General features: G+C 45.0%; 1 non-coding gene across 1 annotated transcript; it reads right to left on the reverse strand.

Moving 5' to 3' along the window:
* Positions 1-8,848: 8,848 nt before the first annotated feature.
* TRNAW-CCA (transfer RNA tryptophan (anticodon CCA)) lies at positions 8,849-8,920 on the reverse strand. Its single transcript has one exon. It is a non-coding gene; the product is annotated as a tRNA-Trp (tRNA).
* Between the last annotated feature and the right edge of the window lie 7,800 nt (positions 8,921-16,720).

Here is a 16,720-nt window from a genome sequence, read left to right on the forward strand (position 1 = left end):
TTTTTGGGACAGAGAGAGACAGAGCATGAACGGGGGAGGGGCAGAGAGAGGGGGAGACACAGAATCGGAAACAGGCTCCAGGCTCTGAGCCATCAGCCCAGAGCCTGACGCGGGGCTCGAACTCCCGGACCGCGAGATCGTGACCTGGCTGAAGTCGGACGCTTAACCGACTGCGCCACCCAGGCGCCCCTTAAATTATTTTTTTAAAGTTTATTTTGAGGGAGAGAGAGAGAGAGAGAGCGTGAATGCCAGTGGGGGGAGGGGCAGGCAGAGAGAGAGAGAGAGAGAGAGAATCCCAAGCAGGCTCTGCATTGTCCGTGCGGAGCCTGATGTGGGGCTCAAACTCACCAACCCGTGAGATCATGACCTGGGACTGAGCTGAAACCAAGAGTCGGATGCTTAACCGACTGAGCCACCCAGGCGCCCCTGTGGATATTGTGCATTTTACAAATTGAAGGTTCGTGGCAAATCTAATGATGCCATTTTTTTCCAACAGCATTTGTTCATCTTGTCGTCTTGGTGTCACATTTTGGTAATTCTTGCAATATTTCAAACCTTTTCATTGTGATATTTGTTTATGGTGATCTGTGAGCAGTGATTTTGCTTTGCTGGAAGCTCAGATGATGGTTAGCATTTTTAGTAATTAAGTATTTTCATATACTTTTAAAAGCTTATTTATTTTGTTTTGAGAGAGAGAGAGAGAGAGCTCGAGTTGGGGAGAGGGAGAGGGAATGAGAATTCCTACCAGCGCAGAGCCTGATGCAGGGCTTGAACCCATGAACCGTGAGATCATGACCTGAACCAACGTCAAGAGTCGGACGTCCGCTCAACCAACGCCTCACCCAGGTGGCCGCCAATAAAGTATTTTGAAATTAAGGTATATACGTTGTTTTTTAAAGACATTATGCTATTGCACACTTCATAGGCTACATATAATATAAACATACTTGTATAGGCACTGGGAAACCAAAAAAATTCATGTGGCTGACTTTATTGCTGTGTCTGGAACAGAACCCACAATATCTCCAAGGTATGCATGTACATGTTAATTTCATTTACATGTTATGATTTTTCATAGCCATGAAATTGCCGAATAACAATGCCAAGTACTTAACTAAAATTTCTGTTAAGGGGCACCTGGGTGGCTCTGTCGGTTAAGCGTCCAACTTCAGCTCAGGTCATGATCTTGCGGTTCGAGAGTTCAAGCCCCACGTCGGGCTCTGTGCTGACAGCTCAGAGTCCGGAGCCTGCTTCAGATTCTGTGTCTCCCTCTCTCTTTGCCCCTCCCCTGCTCATGCTCTCTTTCTCTCTCTCTCTCTCTCTCTCAAAAGTAAATAAACATAAAACAATTAAAAAAAAAAACTTTTGCTAAATGGGGTGCCTGAGAGGCTCAGTCAGTTAAGCATCCAGCTTCGGCTCAGGTCGTGATTTGTGGGTTTGAGCCCTGTGTCGGGCTCTGTGCTGACAGCTCAGAGCCTGAAGCCTGCTTCGGATTCTGTCTTCCTCCCTCTCTACCCCTCTCCCACTCATGCTCTGTCTCTCTCAAAAATAAATAAAGCGTAAAAAAAAATTTAAAAAAATAACGATTGCATTCTTTAAAAAATGTTAATGACCTAAAAGACAAAGAAAGGTTGAATCCCTGTTCCAGGTTAAGAACTAAAGACGTGATGACTATATACAATATATTATCCTTAACTGGATCCTACGCAGGAGAAAAAATACTGCGAAGGACATATTGGTTCCGTTTTTCTTTCTTTCTTTTTTTTTTTTTTTAATTTTTTTTTTCCAACGTTTATTTATTTTTGGGACAGAGAGAGACAGAGCATGAGTGGGGGAGGGGCAGAGAGAGAGGGAGACACAGAATCGGAAGCAGGCTCCAGGCTCTGAGCCATCAGCCCAGAGCCCGACGCGGGGCTCGAACTCCCGGACCGCGAGATCGTGACCTGGCTGAAGTCGGACGCCTAACCGACTGCGCCACCCAGGCGCCCCTGGTTCTGTTTTTCAAAAGTGCAATACAAGCAGTAGAGTGGATAAAAGTATTACATCCATGTTAAATTTATTGAAGTTGATAACTATACCATGGTTATGTAAAATAATATCCTTATTATTGGGAAATGCACAGTGAAGTGTGTAGAGGTAAGAAAGCATAATGCATGCATTTGCTCTCAAATGATTCAGAACAAAATATGTATATATAAAAAGGGTACATGATAACCCAAAAAAGAATAGAATGTTAAGAATAAGTGTATCTTGGGGCACCTGGGTGGCTCAGTTGGTTAAGTATCTGACTTCGGCTCAGGTCATGATCTCGCAGTTTGTGAGTTTGAGCCCCACATTGAGCTCTGTGCTGACAGCTCATAGCCTGGAGCCTGCTTCGGATTCTGTCTCCCTTTCTCTCCGCCCCTCCCCCACTCTCACCCTGTCTCTCTCTCTCTCTCTCTCTCAAAAATAAAAAAAATAAAAACATAAAATAAATAAATAAACGTTAAAAAAAATTAAAACAAAAACGTTTGCAAAACGATTTGCCAATGATGCCTCAATGAAGCAGGGGAAAACACAATTTTCAATTAAAAACATCAAGTCAATTGTTAACGTGGTCTATATTAAGGCGTAACAAAATTACACATTTCAAAATAACCGTCTGGCCCTGGGTTAATATCAAGATGTTTTCCCACCAAGGACTTGCCCTCTTGAGTAAGTAAATGCGTGTCCTGAATACCATCCACATAGATGAGGGTGAAGGAGGGTGAATGAACTACCTCCTCGCCTCTGTGTGGCTTAGGACTTAGGACTTCTGAAGTGCCTCTTTCCAGCTGGTCTCCCGGGAAAAGAAGGATGCAAGCCATGAGGGTCCAGCAACATGCTTTGCAATACCCCATCTTACAAAACCTCCTCCTGGGGATGCTTCAACAATCCTGGGACCTCACACCCGGTCAGAGTGGCTGAAATGCACAAATCAGGAGACTATAGATGCTGGCGAGGATGTGGAGAAAGGGGAACCCTCTTGCGTTGTTGGTGGGAATGCAAACTGGGTGCAGTGTGGAGGTTCCTCAGAAAATTAAAAATAGACCTACCCTATGACCCAGCAATAGCACTGCTAGGAATTTATCCAAGGGATACAGGAGTGCTGATGCATAGGGGCACGTGTACCCCAATGTTTATAGCAGCACTTTCAACAATAGACAAATGATGGAAAGAGCCTAAATGTCCATCAACTGATGAATGGATAAAGAAGGTGTGGTTTATACATACAATGGAATAGTACTTGGCAATGAGAAAGAAGGAAATCATGCCATTTGCCGTAACATGGATGGAACTGGAAGGTACTATGCTGAGTGAAATAAATCAGTCAGAGAAGGACACACATCATATGTTTTCACTCATTTGTGGATCTTGAGAAACTTAACAGAAGACCACGGGGGAAGGGAAGGGGAAAAAATAGTTACAAACAGAGAGGGAGGGAGGCAAACCATAAGAGACTCTTAAACACAGAGAAAAACTAAGGGTTGATGGAGGGTGGGGGAGAGGGGAAATGGGTGATGGGCATTGAGGAGGGCACTTGTTGGGATGAGCGCTGGGTGTTGTATGGAAGCCAATTTGACAATAAATTATATTGAAGCAAACAAACAAGCAATCCTGCACCTGCCGGAGTCTTCAACTGGAGCGCCACCTGGTGGTGATTGGACTCCGTCCCCCTGGGAAGCTTCCCGCCTTCTACATTTTTTTAACGTTTATTTATTTTTGAGACAGAGAGAGACAGAGCATGAATGGGGGAGGGTCAGAGAGAGGGAGACACAGAATCCGAAGCAAGCTCCAGGCTCCGAGCTGTCAGCACAGAGCCCCACGTGGGGCTCAAACTCATGGACCGCGAGATCATGACCTGAGCTGAAGTCGGCCGCTTAACCGACTGAGCCACCCAGGGGCCCCAGCTTCCCGCCTTCTAGAAGCGACCCTTGCCCAGCCAAGATGCAGGCTGCTTTGGGACACTCTCTCCAAACCATTTTTTCTTGACCACGACCCCGTCTCCCTTCTGGTCGCGCACTGATCGCTGGCTCTTGCTAACTAAGGAGGTGCGAAGTGTGGACTGCTGCAAAGTGTGTGTGTGGGGGGGTGTCCCAGGGGCAGCCAGGGAGAGGGGAGCTGGTGAGTACTGGGGGGCTCGGTGGTAGCCATCAGCTCCCATGCTGGCTTCCCTTAGCCCCTTCCTTTCTGAATTGGTCGCTGCCTATAGGAGCTGCACTGGTCTTCTTCGTGCTCCCCAACATCTCTGCCGTCCAGATTCTGCAAAAATTCCAAGGCAACCTTGCCATCGACACGCTCCAGGACAAGAGTCTGGATCCAGAGTTTCTCTCTCCCCTTCACTGGGGATGCCTGAATGATCTCCCTGCCTAGACTTGGGGGCAAGGGATGGGAGTGTCCACGCAGCTGAGAGTTGGCTGGAACTAGAGGAGTTGTCTTTTTGGCTTGGAAGGTGTGGGAGAGGAATTGAGGAATTTTCTCGAGTCCCTAGAAAGTGGGAGGTGCTCCCTTGAGCCCAGCCCCTTCTCACAATTCGGAAAGGTCTGAGGTTGGTGAGGATGTCCTTTGTATGTACCTGTTCTAGGAAGGGGGGGGGGCTCTGCTCCACTTCTCACCCTCTGAGTCTCTCACAGAGCCATTGGCTCTCTCTGGGCCTCCTCAGGGAAGGTCGGCCTCCCCAGGAGATTCTGGTTCAAAGGCCCGGTGGTCAGAAGGCTGAGGGCAGTGGAGGGTCACTGGTGATAATTGGGTCTGTGTGGCCCGGGTCTGGATTTCAGGCCACGTGGAAATGGAGACTGGGCCACTTCCTTCAAGGGTGGAGAGAACCGAGATGCCGCAGCACTGAGCCCCCCAAAAAGGGGTGTCCTCACTCCCTCCACCAGAGCTTGGGTCCGGGAGGCAAGGTGGAGTGTCACTGAGGGTCTCCTCTGTCAGAGCACAGCCCTGCTCTGCTGACCGGGCAGAGGCAGAGGGTAGACAGCTGGAGATGTACGTGTTAGGACCCTCTTACTGCCCTCCCGGAGTAGCATGCCAGGCCTGGACCCCTGGGGGGACCCCGCTCCTGTGCAGAGAAGAGAAATGCCCCCGCCTCCACCCCCGTCCTTCCCTTCCACCGCTCAAGTGCAGCACACTGTTCAAATGGAAGCTTGTGCTGAGACTCTAACAAGAGAGAACATAGAGCTAAAGTGAGTTGAGGGGTGAGTCACCGCAGAACTGGCAAAAAAAGAAAAAAAAAAATGTAGTGGCCGAGAAACCGTGAGCCGAGTAAGGTCCTCGCCCATACTGAGAGCATCGAAGGGATCCGAGAAGAGACTGAATGTGGCTTCTGAACTTTGGGAGAGAGCTGCCCAAAGGGGAGGCGAGGCTGCTCACGCCACAGTTCGGACCTAGTGAGAGGGGCTAGGCCAGCGGGATCCCCCAGCCCTTGGACAGCCTAATATATGTCCGCAGGATTTGGGAGTCTCGGTGGCCTGATGCATATCTTTGCTTAGGAAACCTAATGGGCAAGAGAGAGTCAGGTGGAAAGAAGGCGTCTGCGTACCTTTGGGGGGACGTACTGGGAGACAAGAGACACACGAGTTCTTCTCGTGGTGTAGACATGATCTGTGTGCCTTCTTAGGTGCTATCTACAGAGGCAGCCTGGAATGCCGATCACATCTATAAGGGGACAGACCTAGATGTGGACCCAATAAAGAACAAGCAGCTGAAATAAAAATGTGTTCATCCAGGCTAAGCGAAATGTGGGCGCGGAGGGGGTCCCTCCAAATTCCATGAGTCCCCAAGAGTAGGATCCCCTGCCGATGACTATTACACGGATGGATGGATGCTGTCGTCATAGCCTGGGGAGTGGTTCTCATCACAAAGTGACCAGAAAGGTCGCGGCAACTGTCCCTCACTCCCCTCCCCACTCCCCACCCCCCTTTCGCTCCGTCACCGTGAGGGGAACTAGCAAACCATACATATTTTAAGGAATGATAGAAAACAAAGTCACTCTATGATTTTTATCTCACGCCGGTGCCTGTTTAGAACGCCCTCCAAAGCGAATACCGAGTTCCGTTTATTTCCAATCCAGGTTCCTTGGAGCTCAAAAGCAGTTGGCTTAGGTCGTGTCAGGAGAGCATTTCTCTGGCTAAAGAAGCAGTTCCCGAGTCCCAGGCTGGCTGGAGCTAAGTAAGCACCCTCACTGGGAGGGACCACGGGGCCACAAAATGGATCAAATACTGTGTGGAAATACTCTGCCATCTTTAAAGTTTCTTTTCCTTTCCTTTCCTTTCCTTTCCTTTCCTTTCCTTTCCTTTCCTTTCCTTTCCCTTCCCTTCCTTTCCTTTATTTAAAAAAATTAAAAACAAAAATTTTTTAAGTTTATTTATTTTGAGAGAGAGCACGCAAGTCGGGGAGGGACAGAGAAGGAGAGAGGGAGAGAATCCCAATGCAGGACTTGAACTCAACTCACAAACGGTGAGATCATGACCTGAGCTGAAGTCAGATGCTTAACCGACTGAGCCACCCAGGGGCCCCTAGAGGAATTAAAAAAAAAAAAAGAAAAAAGAAAAAAAGAAAAAAAGAAAAAAATCCAATGTGTTGGGTCAGGTGGGACAAACCTTTGAAAGTAAGTGTAAGGCATTTTCCCCACCTTTGTCTTTGTACTCTTCTGTACCTTTTCTTTCTAGGAAATGATACTTTGCCCAGAAAAAAAAAAATACTCTTGCCTCGGTTTTTCTAGAAGTTTACGCTGATTCTGTTTCCTCAATGTTGGAGGAATAGGTACTTGTTCATCTGCAATAAATGAGCTGAGGGTTAAAACTGATGGCCGAAGATCTGCTTTTATAATACAAAAGGAGATTGTAATGGTCAAATGTTATCTAACAAGTAGACCTTTTAAAATTTGATTCAGGGGCGCCTGGGTGGCTCAGTCGGTTAAGCGTCCGACTTCGGCTCAGGTCATGATCTCACGGTCTGTGAGTTCAAGCCCCGCGTCGGGCTCTGTGCTGACAGCTCAGAGCCTGGAGCCTGTTTCAGATTCTGTGTCTCCCTCTCTCTCTGCCCCTCCCCTGTTCATGCTCTGTCTCTCTGTCTCAAAAATAAATAAACGTTAAAAAAAATAAAATAAAATAAAATTTGATTCATAAATGTACGAAAAGAGAATTTTGTTGATTCACATGAGAGACTTGAAGGGCATTGGGAAAATGTTAAGATTAATAAGGTTTGCATGGAACTAATTCTTAGGCTGTAATATCTACAAAAGAGGTTCTTTGGGTGTAAAATTCTTGAAAGGAATCTAGGTGTTTCCAAGTTTTTGTTTGCGTTCAATTAAAATGCTAATTATAGGAGATTTAAGTGAACAGAAAGGTGTTTTCTGTCCTAGCCAAGGAGGTACGATCCATTTCAGACGTTCAAGTTAAAACTCATGTTGAGATGCGGGATCTCAAGTACTGATTTCGTGGTTGTTTACTGGTTCACAACAGCAAGGGGACAACACAGGAAAGGGGGAGAAAATATCACTGCAATAAAACCAGTACGAAGCCTGATGAGGGGCTCAAACCCACAACCCACAAGCCCACAGCCTAGGCCCAACACTTAACCTGCTGAACCACCCAGGCACCCCTAGGGCAGTGGCTTCTAAACTCTGGAAATGGGGTTGAGAGCTCCACCTTCAACCTACCCTCTAGCTGATCAGTCTGAGAAAGGGCGGAGAGCAGGACCAAGCTAGCCACATTCCCAGTTGACTTGCTGAGTCTAATTTCAGTGAGGAAGAGGTAAAAGCAAGTGTTTGTTTAAAAAAAAAAAAAATTACGTTTCACACCCAGTGCAGAGCCCAGTGTGGGGCTTAAACTCACGACCGCTGGGATCAAGCCCTGAGCTGAGATCAAGAGTCAAGATGCTTAACCCACGGAGCCACCCAGGCCTCCCACAATGCCCTGTCTTTAACGAGCAGAAGTGAAATTGCAGAAAATGGAATCCCGGATGACAGACAAATCTGAGAAGATACCCCCCAAATGTGGGGAAAATGGGGAAACACAGGAAACACTTTGAGAGATTACAGATGCAGAGTACAGAGAAGCATAAGTATCTGTCCACATGGTGCTAATTAGCCACCATATGGAAGGGTGAATGGCATTTATGGGAAAAGTCTAGAACAAAAAAGAACAGAAGCAAAGTGGAAAAACACAGCAGAAAACTTTACTAGAATGGCTGAATAAAACATATTTCTTACAACTATTTTAGTTTCCTCCATTCCTGGGCTAATGTCCTTGTTCTCCGTCACAGCGTCGAGGTCGTCAGCAATGCGATTTAATGAGAGTTTTTTGATCATAGGTTAGCCAACCTCATAGGTTAAAAAGAACTCATTGAAAGCTTATTTATTTATTTATTTATGGGAGTTGTTTCTTTTCCTATGTTTAAAAACAATTTACATTTCATTTTCTGATAACTAGTTTTGTCCTGTACCTGTTTTCTATTGTTGTTGGCCTTAAAAAAAACAAAATCGCTCTTCTGGTGACAAGTTCTGTGACGGGGGGTGGGGTGGCGGGAGGGGGGCGAGGTGCACCGGGAAGTGGCCGGGGTGCCCTTCAGGGGAGTCCCCACCGAGCGGCGCCTCCTGCTGTCCCCAGACCAGCCCCCACGAGCTAGGAAAACGACACGCCTCCTGCTGTCCCCAGACCAGCCCCCACGAGCTAGGAAAACGACACCGCTCCTCTCCTGAAGCTCAGGTCTCTGGCTTGTCTGCTGCAAGGGAATTAAGGAGCGGGATTTGACCGGGAGTCAAGGAGGGGTCGGAATTACAAACACACCTTGTATTTCCTCGCGTTGGAGAGAAAACGGAGAGCCGTGACCCCGACGTGACTTGAACACGCAACCTTCTGATCTGGAGTCAGACGCGCTACCATTGCGCCACGAGGTCACTGGACTCCCGTGACTTTTGATCTTTTAAGACTCTTCCGTCCTACACCTCCCGGTCTCGTACCTGCCTGGCTCCTTTGCCCCCCGGGAGGGGCCGCAGGGCGGACAGGGCGCAGGCGCGGGCGGAGGGCTGCACCCCGCGAGGCCCGGGGCTCCCCCGCCGCCGGGCCAGTACCCCCGGAGCCGCGGCCGCCGCCGCCACCTGCCGGTCGTGGTGCTCGATCTCCGCCTGGGACAGGCGGCTTCAGGGGTCCCAGAGCGGGCCGGGCTGCTGTCTCCGGGGGCCACCAGAGTTGGGGACCCGGCGGGGGCCCGGTCCCCGGGGGGCCGGGCAGCTGGAAGGAAGCGGCCGCACAACCCGCAACCGGGTCAGCGCCAAGAGGCGAGGGCTGGGAGGACGCTCGTCCCCACGGACAGGAGTAAAGGGGAAAAAAAAAAACCCGAATGACTTTGGAACTTGGCATAGAGAGAGAATGCTCACGAGCCCCTCCCCCGCCCCCAGCTATAAAACGAAGTCTCAGTTTTGAAAATTTGGCTCTTCTAGAAAAGGGTAATAAAACTTGAAACCCATGATTTCTTGGATAGTCTTTGGAAGTATTTCTTTCCATTTCCTTCTTCTCGGCTCCGCACAAATGCCCAGCGTTTAAAGCTCGGTGACTGTTAAGTGCACCAGCGTTTCAGAAAGCTGCACAAAACAAAGGTACGACTTAATGAATCATCATCGCCAAGAGGACACCCTGACCACCGCCAGCCAGGTCAAGAAACAGAAACTGCCCGCCACCCGCAAGGTCCGCGGGTGTCCACGAACGCCCCGTCTCCCCGCGGCAGCAACCACTCTCCGCCTTTATGCTAATCACTTCCCGGCTTTTCTTTACACCCTTTGTCACCCAGGGGCGCCTGGGTGGCTCAGTCGGTTGAGCGTCTGATTTCAGCTCAGGTCACGAGCTCACCCTACGTGGGTTTGAGCCCCGCTCAGGGCTCTGTGCTGATGGCTCTGGGCCTGCTTCATTCAGATCCTGTGCCTCCGTCTCTCTCTGCCCCTCCCCTGCTTCTGCTCTCTCTGTCAAAAATAAAGAAAAAAAAAAAAAGTTTTTTTGTATATTGTTATCACCCAAACGCGCATGCGTAAACACTACAGTTTCCTTTGGTTTGATGTTAAAGTCGCTTTTCATCGGCTGGTGGTTCCCCCTCCCTCCCTTTTCCCTTCACAGCGTCCCCCCAACCCCAATGAAATGACGTCGTGACCTCAGTACCTCCCAGTGTGTCTTATGACTTAGATCATTTACTTAACGTGGTTTCTGCTGTTTCTCCACCGTTGTGCTGTTTCTCTCTTTGTAATTAATAACCACTTGGGGGTAGAGGGGTCTGGGTGGCTCAGTCTGTTAAGCCACGGACTTCAGCGCAGGGTATGATCTCACGGTTTCGTGAGTTCGAGCCCCAGGACTGGCTCTGTGCTCGCCAGCTCAGGTCCTGTAGCCTGCTTTGGATTCTATGTCTCCCTCTCTCTCTGCCCCTCCCCCGCCCATGCTCTGTCTCTCAAAAATGAATAAACGTTGGGGCGCCTGGGTGGCTCAGTCGGTTAAGCGTCCGACTTCGGCTCAGGTCACGATCTCGCGGTCCGTGAGTTCGAGCCCCGCTTCGGGCTCTGTGCTGACAGCTCGGAGCCTGGAGCCTGTTTCGGATTCTGTGTCTCCCTCTCTCTCTGCCCCTCCCCTGTTCATGCTCTGTCTCTCTCTGTCTCAAAAATAAATAAACGTTAAAAAAAAATGAATAAACGTTAAAAAAAAATACCCACAAAACTATTTGGGGCAAGTGCTCTGAAACCATGCAAATATCCTCTTCCTCCTCCAACTTGCACCTGCTAATGTTTATCATCCATCTTGACTGCAGCAACGATTACTGTGGTGTTTGCCTCATGGTGATTTTCTATTTCTTTTTTCCTTCTACATTTATCATCATAATCCTTCCATAAGAAAGAGCTGGTTCTTCTCTCCCATTTACTTAATACATTATAGACTCCATTACTCATTTGCATCAATACAGACTCGTGGTTTATTTATTTATTTTTTAATGTTTATTTTTTGACAGAGAGAGAGAGAGAGAGCAGGGGAGGGGCAGAGAGAGAGAGAATCTGAAACAGGCTCCTCGCTGTCAGTGCAAAGCCTCACCGGGGGCTCGAGCCCGCCAGCCGTGAGATCATGACCTGGGCCGAAGTTGGTCACTTAACCTACTGAGCCACCCAGGCGCCCAGGGATTCTTTAATCCTATGGGTTTAATCCACAGAATATCATTTCTTATTTTGTTTCCAACATTATTCCAGATTTGGTCGTCATGAGCTCCTTCAGGTTGGCTCAGGAGTTTTTTTGTTTGTTTGCTTGACGCCCTACCATCCTCTTTTGAGCACTTCGTTACTTTGTGGCACAAGATATGCCGTGTTCATCTTGTATGTTTCCCTTGTGGGTCCTGGAATCAACCATTTCTCCTAGGGGCCCTGGTTCTTGTTGGAGAGTGGTGTTTGAAATCAAGATCTGGGTGTCAGGTGTGCCCATTGAAGTTTGGAGTCATTTCCCTTTTCCTTATCTGTGACTTCTCTCTTTGACCCTGAGAAGCCCAGCTCTCATTAGTTATAATGTATGTACTTACTGTAAATATATATGTATATGTATGCCTGTGTATTTATACATGTGTGCATATGTGTGTGTTTCAGAATTACTCGTGTGTATACCTGTAAGAAAAGATTCATTGAAAGGATTACCTTCGGGCACCTGGGTGGCTCTGTCCGGTAAGCGTTGATCTCAGCTCAGGTCATGATCTCACAGTTCATGAGTTCGAGCCCCGTATTGAGCCTGCCTGTGATTCTCTTCCCTCTCTCTCTGCCCCTACCCCACTTGTGCTCTCTCTCTCGCAAAATAAATTTAAAAAAACAAAAAAACCAACACAATAGCTTAAGAAAAAAGACGATTACCTTACATTTGTACAGCTCTTGATGTCTTCGGCTTTACAGACAGGACATTGTTTTGCAAAAATAATTTCAGTTAGGTCTCTTTCCTGAGCCCTTCACTCTTGGTTATGTTATTCATTTGTAATACAGTAGGCTGTTGTTACTTCTGTATTCCATTTCAGGTTCACATGCACATACATACCTCAATTGTTTTTCATTGCTTTCTTTAAATTTTTGCATTTGTAAAATATCGCCATAGTTCTAAATGTCAGAACTAAATAAAAGTCTATTCTAAGGGATGCCTCGGTGGCTCAGTCATTTAAGCGCCCAACTTCAGCTCAGGTCATGATCTCATAGTTCATGGGTTCAAGCCCGAGATCCGGCTTTGTGCTGACAGCTCAGAGCCTACAGCTTGCTTTGGATTCTGTGTCTCCGTCTCTCTCTGCCTCTCTCCCACTTACGTGCTCTCTCTCTCAAAAATGAATAAACATTAAAAAATTAAAAAAAAAAAGATATACATACATTTACCATATGACACAGCGATGTATATTATTTATACAATAAAAATGAAAATATGTTTACACAAAAACTTACACATGAGTGTTCATAGCAGGTTTATTCATAGTAGCTCCAAAGTGGAAACAATCCAAATGTTCATCAATGGGTACATAAAGAAATAGTGACATATTAATACAATGGGATGCCACTCATCAATAACGGGGGATGAAATATTGACATACACAACATAAATAAATCTCAAAATTTAAGCTGAGTGAAAGGAAGTAGGCACAGAACAGTATATACAATGTAATTCCACTGGTATAAAATTCTCGTAAAGACAGTTCTCACATATAGTGACAGAAAGCAGATTAATGGTTTCTTGGAGTCAGGTGGGGAGAATCGTCTGGAAAGGGATATAGAACATTTTTGGGGTGATGAAAATGTTATATTTCTTGATTTTAGTGGTAGTTATATTAAAGTGTGTATTTACCCCAACTCATCAAAATGTAAAGTTAAATTTAGCGCAACTTATTATATGTATAATTATGACTCAATAAAGGTGATAAAAACCTCTACCGGATGCGGTGAAATGGATGCGTATAGAGAAATTTAGATTGTTAAATGAAAATATTAGCCAAAAAGAAAGGTTGGAAAAAATCAATTATCTAAGACTTAAATTTCAAGACGCTAGAAAAAAACCCCAGTGGATTAAACTCAAATAAAATAGAAAGGCTCGTGTGTTTAATGGTCATTGATATTTCTCTTTTGTGAAATATTTGCAAGTTTTGCTCACTTGAATTAGGTTGTTTTTAGAAAAGAGCATGAACCACTGAAAAAGAAATCAATTATATAGTAGTTAAGAGGTGACCTTTTGAAAAGATTAATAAAGTGTTAAATCCCTAGAATGCCTAATCAAGAAAACAAAGGGACCTCATAGATTACCAATGCCGAGACAGAAAAGAGAATATCACTTTAGATTCTACTGATATTAAAAATATAACAAGCAGATATAAACTATTTAAAGCTAATAATTAGATATTTCAATGAAATGATATGGAGATTAAATGATATTTACCAAAAATGACACAAGAGACAGAAAATATCAATAGTCCTATGTCTATCAAAGGAATTGAATGTATAATGGAAATTTTTTCTACACAGGGACATCTGGGTGGCTCAGTTGGTTAGGCATCTGACTCTTGGTTTCGGCTCAGGTCATGAACTCATGGTTCATGAGTTCAAGCCCCGTGTTGGGCTCCATGCTGACAGTAAACAGCCTGCTTGGGATTCTCTCTCTCTCTCCCTCTCTGCCCCTCCCCTGCTCACTTTGTCTCTCTCTCTCAAATAAATAAACTTAAAAAAATTTTTTTAAATAAAAATAAAAAAATAAAACTTTCCTAAATAGAAAATTCCTAGCCCAGATGGCTTTACTGATGATTTTTACAGAAAATATTTATGGGAAAAAGAATACCAATACTAATAATGCACAGTCTTATGCAAACTCTTCTGGGGGACAAAAAAGGGAAGTGATTCCCAATTAATTTTATAAGACCAGCATTATTCTGATACTAATCTCTGACAAAGCTACTACAAGAAAGGAAACATACAAAACAACAAGGACGTAGACATAAGATCCTATATAAAAACTTAAAAATCTGGGGCGCCTGGGTGGCGCAGTCGGTTAAGCGTCCGACTTCAGCCAGGTCACGATCTCACGGTCCGTGAGTTCGAGCCCCGCGTCAGGCTCTGGGCTGAGGGCTCGGAGCCTGGAGCCTGTTTCCGATTCTGTGTCTCCCTCTCTCTCTGCCCCTCCCCCGTTCATGCTCTGTCTCTCTCTGTCCCAAAAATAAATAAACGTTGAAAAAAAAATTAAAAAAAAAACTTAAAAATCTAATTCAATAATATATATATATTTTAATTTTTTTATTTAAAAAAATTTTTTTTCAACGTTTATTTATTTTTGGGACAGAGAGAGACACAGCATGAACGGGGGAGGGGCAGAGAGAGAGGGAGACACAGAATCGGAAACAGGCTCCAGGCTCCGAGCCCTCAGCCCAGAGCCCGACGCGGGGCTCGAACTCACGGACCGCGAGATCGTGACCTGGCTGAAGTCGGACGCTTAACCGACTGCGCCACCCAGGCGCCCCATATTTTAATTTTTTTAAATGCTTATTTTTGAGCAAGGGAGGGGCAGAGAGAGAGGAAGACACAGAATCCGAAGCAGGCTCCAGGCTCCGAGCTGTCAGCACAGGGCCTGACGCGGGGCTCGAACCCACAGATGGTGAGATCATGGCCTGAGCCGAAGTTGGATGCTTAACAAACTGAGCCACCCAGGTGCCAATAATATATTAAAAAGAAAATATACAATGACTAAATGGTATCTCTTCCAGGAATGGAAGATTGCCTTAACATTCAAAAATCAATCCATTGGACAAACTTTGAGAACATTATGCTAAGTGAAATAAGGCCAGTCACGAAAGAACAAAAATTTATATGAGGTTCCTAATGTAGTCCAATTCAAAATAATTAAAATAGAACAGTAGTTTCCAGAGACTGAGGGGAGGGGGCACAGAGGATTATTGTGTAATGGGTATTGAGTTTCAGCTTAGAAAGATGAAAAGTTTTGGATACGGATCATGGTGATGGTTGCACAATATGAATGCACTTAATTTCATTGAATTATATACTTAAAAATAGTTGAGGGGCGCCTGGGTGGCTCAGTCGGTTAAGCGGCCGACTTCAGCTCAGGTCACGATCTCGCGGTCCGTGAGTTCGAGCCCCGCATCGGGTTCTGGGCTGATGGCTCGGAGCTCGAGCCTGCTTCTGATTCTGTGTCTCCCTCTCTCTCTGCCCCTCCCCCGTTCATGCTCTGTCTCTCTCTGTCTCAAAAATAAATAAAACGTTAAAAAAAAATAGTTGAGGGGCGCCTGGGTGGCGCAGTCGGTTAAGCGTCCGACTTCAGCCAGGTCACGATCTCGCGGTCCGTGAGTTCGAGCCCCGCGTCGGGCTCTGGGCTGATGGCTCAGAGCCTGGAGCCTGTTTCCGATTCTGTGTCTCCCTCTCTCTCTGCCCCTCCCCCGTTCATGCTCTGTCTCTCTCTGTCCCAAAAATAAATAAACGTTGAAAAAAAAAATTAAAAAAAAAAATAGTTGAGATGGTAAATTTTATGTTGTGTGCATTTCACAATTTTTTTAATTAAAAAAAAATCAATCCATATAACTCAAGCACATTAACAGAATGAGAAAACCATATATCATCTCAATAGATGCAAAATATGTATTTAGTGAAATTTAACCCCTCCCCATGATAACAAATCTCAGTAAACTAAGATTGGAGGAAAGTTTTCTTAATCTGATAGAAATTATCTACAAATTTACACCTCATGTCACACCTAATGGTAAAACGTCTAGGGTTTTCTTTTAGATTCTGGGAAAAACGCAGAGATGCCCACAATCACTACTTCTGGAGGCCTTGGCCAGTGCAAAAAAGCAAGAAAAAAAAATGGTATAAAAATTGGAGGGATGAAGTAAAAAATTTTACTTTATTGCAGATGACATTTTGTATACAAAGTCCAATAAAATAAACTTAATTATAATTAACAAGTGAATTTATCAAGGTCACTGGATAGAAGGTCAGTTTGTAATATAATGTTATAATAATTATAATTATTACGTAGCTTTGTTCATTCCTTTGGGTATAATATGAATCTATTACATGTTATATATAATATTATAATACATATAATATACTATAACATGTAATATACAAAATATTTATATCATTTATACAGTTGAACTGTGAACAATGTGGATGTTAAGGGTATTGCCCCCCCAATCAAAAATCCACATATAACTTTTGACCTCCCAAGAACTTAACTAGTAATAGCCTACTGTTGACCAGAAGCCTTACTGATAACATTAACAGTTGATGAACACATATTTTGTATATTATACTATATACTATATCCTTAAAATAAAGTAAGCTAGAGAAAATTAAGTGTTAAGAAAATCAGAAGAGAAAATACCTTTACGGAACTAAAATTACTGATACTGTAAGTTTACATGGTCTGTTTACAAGATAAATCATTTGTCAGTACCTGTCAATATTGTCTTATAGGATACAAAACACTGTGATGCTATATGCTTTACTAACATATCTCAAAAACGAAATGTGAAAAAAAATGTACATTTATTTACAGGTATTACAAATCCTGCACTGAAAACAAAAAAGCAGCAATATGATCGCTTTATTGGTAGCCCAGCATGATGTTTCATGGTAGCTTAGCCTGTATATTACTGAACAAATTGTTATAAAATTCTTATGACATAGAGTATTACAGTCATATCCATGATACAGTAT

Source organism: Lynx rufus, unplaced genomic scaffold, assembly GCF_022079265.1.
Source record: "Lynx rufus isolate CCGP_SWC_20201006 ecotype Redwood Valley unplaced genomic scaffold, mLynRuf1.p SCAF_28, whole genome shotgun sequence".
Taxonomy (NCBI): Eukaryota; Metazoa; Chordata; class Mammalia; order Carnivora; family Felidae; genus Lynx; species Lynx rufus.